We start from the raw sequence: 9,791 nt of genomic DNA, 5'->3' as shown, positions 1-9,791 counted from the left end.
CTCATTGCCACATGTCAGTGTGAGAATGTTGGATTCAAATGCTGCTGTCAATGTGTCACTTCTAGGCTGACCTTGTAAATCTCAGGAGAGGGAGCACACTGAATCTATAAAAAGGAAGCTTTACTGTAGAGTTTGAAGTTTGAGTTACAAGTTCATTTTCAATCTCAACATTCTTCTGACATGTGGTTGTTTACTTTTATTAGAGATAGCTTCTGCAAATGAATTATCAGTTAATAGAAGATTTAGTACCTCGAGGTTTTGCAGAAGCTTTACATGTGTATTGCTCATTAAATTTAAACCAATTTTGGACTTAATTTGGTTTGTTCTTTTGGAAATTAGTAGGTGATGTGGGACTGGGGACTTGATTGTAGTTTTTACATATATACTACCCCCAAGCTTTGAGCTAATTAGCAGTCTGTGAAAGCTAAGAACTCTATGGACTACTGGAACTGCACATCCCTTTCAACTACAGAAAGTTGCATCCCAAATGTTATTGACTTCCAGGTAGAAAAACTGGGGGCAGGGGGTGAATAAACAAACAGAAAACCCCAGCCAAAACTGAACAACAACCAAATGAAACAAACCCATCTTGCATGTAGGGCTTACTTCCAGTACTTATTCCTTGGGATCTGAAATAATAGTTAAATATCCATCCATATTTGTTGTGTAGCTCCCAAACTCTTGATGAGAGCTTGGTTTACTTAATTTTGTAATGTAGCAGGGAAGCTCCTTCTGGGATTTTTTTCCTGTCTTCTTTCTTTACATAACTGTGGATATCACTTAAAACCTTCATTTAGTGTCTAGATAGAGACTTATAGTGACGAGGAGAGAAGGAAGCTTTCCATATCTAGCCAAACCTTTAAGAGATAGATAGATCTTCCAAGAGTCTTGCAACGAAGAAAGGCTTGTGACAAATCACTTGTTTAGTGTTCAGACTAATACCATATCATAATGTCTTATTTTATATTTATTGTGGAAGTTCTACACATAGAGGAGGCTTTAGGGAGTGAGGCTCTGAGGCTCCTGTTCACTGCTGTTGGACATTCATCCAAAAAACCCAAGTTGTTGGTATAGCTCAAGAATGCCTGAGTGCTGTTCATATATTGAATTATTATAATTAATACAAATAATATAGTGAGAGTAACTTACTAATGAAATGGAGTTTATATGCTGAAATACAAGTAATATGAATCAGGTGTTAAGGATAGTTCCTCTTATTTGTATCTTTGTCAAACTTTTAGAGAATTAATTTATTCATTAGCTAGAGGTGAGAAAGTGTTCTGCAATAATTTTACAAAAGTAAATTGGCAAATTATATTAATGGAATTACTATAAGCTGAATAAAATTTAAGGATATGAAATTGATCAAGGACACTCTGGAGATTTACATTGGCATAAAAATAACTTATTTTACTTAATTTTTCCCTTAATGCAGAATTTCAGGTTGCTTTGCTTTCTCATGTGTCTTTTATGTGGGCAGGAGACTTGTTGGTATGCTTGTTTTTTTTTTTTTTATTGTCCAGACACCAATTTAAATTGAATTTGCAGGAGTGTATCCCTGTGTCGGTTTCCTCCTGTTTAATTTCTGTAAAAGCTATTACCTTGTTTCAAAGTCATGGTTCTGGAGTGAAATAAATGTCAAACAAAATCACCCCTGAGCGTCTTTTCAGAAAAAATCAGTATTGCTTTACTGGGAAGTTCCTAATTGATATTATAATTATGATACAGTCTTCAAACTAGCTAGGGGTTGATCCACTAACAGTTACAACCCTGCAATATTTAAGCATGTAGTCAAAGGATGGTCTTACAGCCTCAATTTTGTTTTCACTATTCTTAAGATTACAGTCTGTTCAAAATTTCTTCTTCTGTCCATGAAAAAGGAAACATGGAATTCAGAAATAGCCTCTACCCACATGTAAGGAAACCTCTCAGTGAGGATGTATAAAAGCTTGATGAAGCCAGCAATTTTGTGTTTATATTAAAATTAGACTAAATGAGCATCACAGCAGGCACTGAACTTAAGGGCATCTTTTTCATAGAACTTTTTTTAAACCAGAAATTGACTCTGATGGAGAGAGAAAGGAATAATGAAATATAGCAGGAAAAATTATTTTAAATTTTGGGACAGCTGAAATACTATTCCTATTTATTTGAAGTTTATTTCTTTGCTTTTTTTTTTTTTACTTCTTTTAATGACATTATCATTCAAAACAGTATTTAGCAATTTTATGTTCTTTGAATTTTTTTGCTTGTTCATTTTATTTTAGAAGAATGAAAAACCATTTTAGTAATTTAGACCTGTATTCAGAGCCTGGACCAAGTATTTGACATTTGTGAAGAACAAGGATTACAGCCCATCTTGACTGGCTAACAGAGTATAAAGCATTCTTGAGCTGAGAGCTTTTGTCTATGCATTTTTCAGACTTTGGGGGCGTTAGCAATAAACCTATCTTTCATTTAGAGTGTCTTCAAATGAAGGAAGAAAATGTATTTGAGTTCTGGAGAGCCCTTTAATGTACATCTGTTCTGACTAGGGCCGAATTTTCCTTCTTGTACATATGGGTTTTGGTCAGCTGTTTGGAGTTTTGATCTTGTTTCTAAGAGGTAAGAATTTTTTGTTTATTTATATATTTACCTGAATAAAATTAAATCCTTCCAGTATTCAGATGTAATATCAGACATAGAAGTGCTTCAGTTTGAGGATCTCCTTTGTGCTGGGATTTTGCAACACTGATGGGTTTGCCAAATGCTCAGTTGAGAACACAATGCACATATATATTTTTGAAACCTGACATACTGCTATTCAGTCCACAGAAATGTTGCTGGAGGTGTAAATGCTTATTTGGGTTACAAAATCTCCATTAGATCATCATGTCTTAAGCTGGTTTCTGTTCCTAGGAAACAGAGCATTAAGTGGCTCCATTTTATCTAATCAGCATAGCTGATTTTAGCTAATCAGGAATATATTTATTCCTCAAAAGACAGTAAATATCCACACAATGATAGAGCTGTGGATAATTTCTTATCTTTTCAATCTCAACTCAAAAAATTGTTCACATCCAGATTTCTCTTCATGGCAATGAGCAGCAGTGTCCCTGATTAGTAGCACTAATGAAAGCTGGCATAAACCAGCCTCTTATATGCTTACTAATTAAAGGCATATGGCCTTAAACCAGCTAGTTCTAATTTCAGGTTACTAATCTCATTATGTACTGTTTTCAGTGACACAAAAATACAAGTGAGGAGAAAGGGAGAAAAAAAAAAAACCACTTCAGAAGTACATTATAAATTTCAGACTTCTTGAGAAATGTTAGAATTACACAGTAATGATGCTTATTGAACCTAACAGGAGCTCTTCCATGACCTTCATTTGGCAGTTAATCAGGATTCTTGTTATTTTGACTGTATCACTACTTTGGGACAAGATTAGAAAAAGTATCAACCATCTGTTTTTCAGGGATATATAAAGAACTCAACTGGCTCTGAAGGATATGCAAGGAAAGCCCCTCTTGATTCCTGTGATGAGAAGAAAAAAAACAGTTGGAAGGTTGTGGCCTTCTATTAAAACTGATATATTGTCTGTCATACAAAATTATGAGAAAAGATTTACTTAAAATACTGGTTATTTTTTACCAACATAACACTTTTGGACTAATCTATTTAGAAAAATCAAAGTTCATGTTAAGCAACTGTAATTCTGATGCTTCTGATAAGAAGGATAAAGGGTAGTGACATTTAGAAAACCCTTGATTTATTCTATTTTAATGCCATCAAATTATCTTAGTCACTTGCATGAGTAGAAAAAGAAACGTGATTAAAAGAATCAGTGAATCAGAAATTTCAAGTGTTTAATCTGGTACCAAGTTACAGTAACACTTTCTGTAACTAAGTGTTTGGAAATTGTTTTGCTGTGACAACTGTCACTGATCGGTATCTTAGTAAGGATAATTATATTATCAATGATAGTCTCTTTCCGCAATTAATATATTTTTCTTTATGCAGCTCAAGAAGTGGATGTTTATTTGCCATCAAGGTATTTTGAACACAAGTAAAGAAATAAAACCATAATGGCAATTTAAATGTATGATTCATAATGTACCATTTATCTTGAAAAAAATCCACTATATTCATTGTAAGGCACTTGTGAACTTTCAGTAAATGAAAAATTCCAGCCATCTGGGTTCCTCTGATAATCTTCATTGAAATCACTTGAACAGCCTCTTCTGTCCCTCACCAGTTGTTTGGCCAGGCCAGGGTTTGTACTTTGTTTGCTTTTAAGCACCTGAGCTTGCTACTAATGCCTGCTACCTATTCACTAATTTGGCAAGAATGAGCAAATTTCTGAGCTTTTCATGGGTGCAATAACTAGTCCTTTGCTTGATGTCCATTCTTACTGATGTAAGGAACTTCAAATGTAGTAGTTTTCACAGTAAATATTTTCTGAAATAACTATTGCATATTTAGAATAGAAGCCTGTCTCATCTGAGGACAAAAGCAAAACACTCCAAATCTTTGAAAGACTGCAGCATAAAGGATTAATTTATCACAACCCTTGATAATGCTCTCCAAGTGAGTAACTACAGCAGCAATTATCTAGTAGCTGTGGGAAAATATTTTCCTAACCCACACTGTGCATAAGAGAACTGATAAACTCTGCCAGGTCAGAAGCAGCAGAGGTGAAAATAGTTTTAAACACAGGAGTGCCACAGGTGGGAGGCTGTGAGTAGGGTATGAATCCTTGAAGTGTAGGAGCTGAATAAAGGTTCACTAAATATGAACCTTTCTACTTACTCCTTCAGCTTTGTGCTTTCTTCAGAGCACATCAGAAGTGGAAGACTTGAGATCATTGATAGGGTAGAAAAACTAATTAATGCCTTCAACTATGACTCAATTTATGCTGTCAAATGTGTGTGGGAGGGGCTGGTGAGGGGGGAAGATTTGCAAAACACTCTTAATATTTCTCAGAATTTATTTTACTAGCCTGGAGATTATAGTTTAAACAAAAACTGACAAACTGATATTTTGAGGTTTTTATCTTTTAAGGAGAAGCATGAATATAATGGTAGAAACTGTGAAATATTTTACAGAAAAATATCCCACACATAAATGTGAGTAATCCCAACTTTTTGTCAAGTTTAATATTGTTGTAATATGATCTTGCCCATCTCCAAATCGTACAGTTAGGAGGGACACATTTTGTACTTATCCTTCTAATTTAGTAGCTCTTGACCTCTTTAAACTGGAAACTTCTACAAATAACGCTGCCAGGTCCGATACCTATCTTGAAGTTTGGCAGAATGCAGACAGGGAAGGAGAAAACTAACTTTAATGGTAGGAGGAAGTATATAGGAAAAATTATCCTTTCTGACATTTTAAAATCTCTCCCCCACTGCAATTTCTGCTGCACTTGTGAAAACATCATGGACTCGTTGCAATGTTTTGTTTATCTCTCTTATCCCTTGGAGGCTGTCGCCCAGGTCTTTTTCCTACTGCAATGCAACAAAATGACAGGGAAAAATTAGAGAGAACTGGGAAGTTATACTGCCATTACAATAGAAGACAAGCAGTATGGAAATTATAGAATGAAATGCAGTTGCTTCTCCCTGGAATGGATGCAGTCTGCCTGTGTGACTTCCCCTACTCAATGCATCCTAAGGAGGACCAGGGATGGAGAGGCATGGAGACACCACAGCCAGGCTCTGATGAAATCACATCCCCAGGTACTGGCCTGTGGAGGCCCAGAAGGGCATGCATCATGCTGTTGTTGTGTCCCCCTGAACAAGTCAGATGAACTGCCCTCCAGTCCAACAGGATCACTCAGGGCAGGGTCCCTAAAATGGGACACTGGGTGACTGGTCAGGCACAAGGGTCTTGGCTTTTTTGGAGTGCTGACAGACTAATCATGCATAAAGGGTTTGAGAAAGTCTTTCCTTTCACATAGTACTGTAGGATCTAGGCCACAAAGCTGCTGTATTACAGTTTAATTGAGGTTCAGTTCTCCAAACTTATGGTGTTTCTTTCTTTTCTTTCCCTCCCCACTTTCTTCTCTTGCATCTCCTCAGAATGAACTCTTCCTGCTTTCATATTTGTTCTCCAAGCCTTTGGAACCTTTCCTTTAATCCTCTTTTTTTCTTTTTAATATCTTTTTTTTTTTTTTCATTTTTCCAAGGCAATCCTGGCACCCTGACAGCAAAGCTCCCTGACCTCAAACTTTTGGCTCAAGTCTAAACCATTACTGGGATTTTACAAGTCCTGAGGCTATTTAATGTTGCAGCTGTGACAATGACTTTGAGTGCAGCAGGGGTACAACAGCAATTTGGATACAGTTTAGGCAGACTGTGAAAAGCACAGAGTCTGTAGCTGTCTGAAGTTCAGGAACATCTTATTTTATGATAGTGAGGCTTTTTTCTACATGATGGAGTAAGTGTATAATACTCCATGAGGTGATGCATAGCCAGAACAGAAATCTCAGTTTTGTCATCCTCACATAGCAGGTGGGTAACGCTGGTAGTACAGGCTATTCTAGACATTGATGGAGCACTAAAAGGTGAGAAAATCTTGAACCTTTCCTCAGTGAAACCGCTCTGTTGGGTTCATCCTTCATTTTTCTCCCTGATTTCAGGGAACAGCAAGGCAGGCAAGCTTCTGCAAAACTCCAGCACTGAATTGTTTGCACTACATTAAACTGCCATGCAGTGTGCTAGCACAAAGTGGCACAAGTATGGATGTTGTTTTAGGGAAGCTGAGTTTTAATTTTAAGAGTTTCTTCTGGAAGTGTAGTTTTGTAGACAAGATAAACAACAGCATTTGAAGTTGTTCAGCATCTCAAAAGGATGGATGAGCCATCAACCGTATCCATTTAAAGATGCTTGAGAAATAATGAGGAAATGGAGCAATCCCCTCCTCATGCACCACTGTGTCCCAGCCAGGGGAAGAGCAGCTCTGCCAGCAACTCTGAAGCCTGTACTCAAAAACCAACCAGCCAATGTGGATCATGGCATCCATTTTCCAGGAAAGGCTTATGGAACAATGAATAAAAGCTGCCTTTGGACTCAACCCAGACTAACAGCAAGATTGAAAAGGTTGAGGTGGACAAAATACCCCACCCTTCAAACTGATTTGCTCAGTTGTTTCTGCTCCTTTTATCATGCCTGCATGTCACTGGAGTTATTAAATGACAATTTCAAGACTGCCATCCAATGATTTACAGGAGGAGGGTGCTAGGGGTGTGTGAAAGAAATCAGTATTTTTCAGTTTTGTATGTATATGATTCCTTCTTTAATCTTTAAGTTTTCAAAGAACATAATTGGCATTTTATTTAAACATAGCATGAATAGCATACTGGTAATATGCTCATAGATATTTACTTACCATGAAATAATGTATGTTTTAGTTACATGTGTTTTGGGGGGGATGCTGCTGTTGGATGTTGCTCTCAGAACACCTGTGCTGTTCTGGCAACCTGGAGGATGCTTGTCCTCTTTTCCATATTTCAATATATATGTTTATAGTTCTGTCTTTACATATCCAGGAGACAAAAGGAAAACGTAGAAATTCATGGAAATTGGCAGGTGTAATAGTAATGTCAGAGGCAGTCTTAAACTGCAAATATTCTTTAAGCCAGTAAAACCCCTTTATGATCAAAAACAGACTTCAAATGGCATTGTGTAGTTGGGAAGTACTTGTTGCCATCAAAGTCACTAACCACATGCCTCAGCTTGGAGGACATGACTGGGATTTTGTTAAGAACTCTCTGTATGTTTAGATTTTTATTTCTTTGATATTTTTATTTAAGGGCTTAGCTGCATGTCTCAGGAATTCATGTGGCAAATCTACAGTCTCTTTCGTTTTTGACCCATGATGTTAGAAAATAAAGTAAATTTTCAAGTTGTAAATGCAGAAAGGAGTGAGATTCGTAGAAGGAGAAGAAACTACTTTTTACTGCAGGGCCAATGCCATCTTGGCTGGTATCAGAAATGATGTGACTAGAAGGGCCAGGACAGTGATTGTCCCCCCGTGTTATCAGTGATAAGGGCACACCTTGTGTTCTGGTCCCCTCAATTTAGAAATGTTATTGGGGTGCTGGAGTGTGTCCAGAGAAGGGAAATGAAGCTGGTGAAGGGTCTGGAGCACAAGTCTGATGAGGAGCAGGTGAGGGAGCTGGGGTTGTTTGGCCTGGAGAAAAGGAGGCTCAGGGAAGACCTCATCACTCTCTACAACTACCTGAAAGGAGACTGTAGCAAGGTGAGTGTTAGCCTCTTCTCCCATCACAATAAGGGACATAGCCTCAACTATGCATGGGGAGGTTCAAGTTGGACATCAGGAGGAATGTCTCCATGGAAAGGGCAGTTAAACATTGGAATGGACTTCTAGGGAGTCAGCATCCCTGGAAGTGTTCAAGAAATGACTGCATGTGGCACTTGGTGTAGTGTAGTTGACATGTAGTTGACATGTTGATGATGGGTCAAAGGTAGGACTCAGTGATCTCAGTGGTCTTTTCTAACCTAAATGGTTCTGTGATTCTGTGAAAACAAAGGACAAATTTGGTCTGTAGGGAACTTGCTGTAACATCTCCTCACTTAGGCACTGGCAAAATCTTCTCTGGTTTATCAGACAGATTTGTTGCTGTATCACCCCAGGGATCCAAGCTTGAGTCTTAGGTAGGCTCATGTTCAGCCTGGGCAAACAATGACGCTGGACATGAGGGACTCCTGTAATTGCTTATGCTGGCACAGCTGTGTGGTCCCCAGCTGGCAGACACTATCATCCTGACCCAGGGCATCACACTGTGTCATGAAGATTCAAAGGGCTTAGGTTTCAATGCAGAAAATGAGTTGTGATAGAAATGAGAAGCCTGTTGGTTTATAACAGACAGCTTCCACTGTGCTCATTATTCAGGTTTGGGATTACTTGCATCCATGCACACTGACAAGCTGCCCTGGCATGGGCTGGCTTTTTTAAAGGCTCCCCTTTGCCAGCAGCTCTAAATCTTTATCTCACATAGGAACAGATGGAAATCATTCTCACATCTGAGCAGCAAAAGTCTCAAAATGGACTGGGCACAGTGGCTGACATTTGGCTGGTTATTTGTTGTTTTCTTTGCTAGTTGTTTTCCAAGGCAAAGTACATATTGTCAGACATCTGGACACAGTGGGCATAAACCTACTTTGGAAAAAATATCAATCGAAACACCTGGTATAATGGTAGATTCTTCCAATAGGAATATTGCATGCTGTTATCACTCCTGAACAATAGAGGTAAACCAGACACAATGGCCTTTGGAAAATTTATGACTATTCACCAGTTCAGGAGTTCAGCAGTAAGATACATCCTGGGTATGCACCTTTTAACTTACCAGATTTTATATTTGCAATTGAATTGAAAAAAAAGAAGAGCTGATAGAACTGAGGAGTGGATTCCAGCATTGCTTTAATTGCCTTCAAAATACATTGTCTCTAAAAGAAACCTTGCCAACCCTTACCCTACCCTGCTTTCATACAGACTGAGAAATAACTAATTTATCTGTTCAATGGCAATCCTTCTTAAGAGCTCACCTTTCATAGTAACCAGAATATTTAATAAGTATAAAACAAACTATTTGATTTGCATGAAAACTGGAAAGACAGTAAGAGAAGCAAACATAAGAGGAATAAAGGCCTCATGTTCATGGTTTGTGGAGAAGAACTTTAGTAAGTAAACAAAAGAATGATACATTTCAGAACATTATTAGATAAAATAAGAGCTGCTTTAAAGTTGTCTTGAGTAGGTGAGAGAAAGGTAGTGAGTTATCT

At 37.8% G+C, this 9,791-nt stretch overlaps 2 long non-coding RNA genes across 4 annotated transcripts in view; both read left to right on the top strand.

Annotated features, from left to right (window-relative positions):
- LOC136368677 (uncharacterized) overlaps nucleotides 1–3,993 on the top strand; it is a 4,883-nt gene extending 890 nt beyond the window's left edge. The window contains exons 2-3 of the long non-coding RNA XR_010744893.1: nucleotides 2,268–2,604; nucleotides 3,458–3,993. This is a non-coding gene — a long non-coding RNA (uncharacterized lncRNA). The remainder of the gene's footprint in view (nucleotides 1–2,267; nucleotides 2,605–3,457) is intronic.
- The window catches only part of LOC136366137 (uncharacterized), a 1,047,166-nt gene that overhangs the window by 504,110 nt on the left and 533,265 nt on the right, over nucleotides 1–9,791 (top strand). The gene's annotated exons all lie outside the window — the stretch shown is intronic.

The sequence above is a fragment of the Sylvia atricapilla genome, chromosome 1, assembly GCF_009819655.1.
Source record: "Sylvia atricapilla isolate bSylAtr1 chromosome 1, bSylAtr1.pri, whole genome shotgun sequence".
Taxonomy (NCBI): Eukaryota; Metazoa; Chordata; class Aves; order Passeriformes; family Sylviidae; genus Sylvia; species Sylvia atricapilla.
This window is presented reverse-complemented; position numbering and strand designations above follow the sequence as displayed.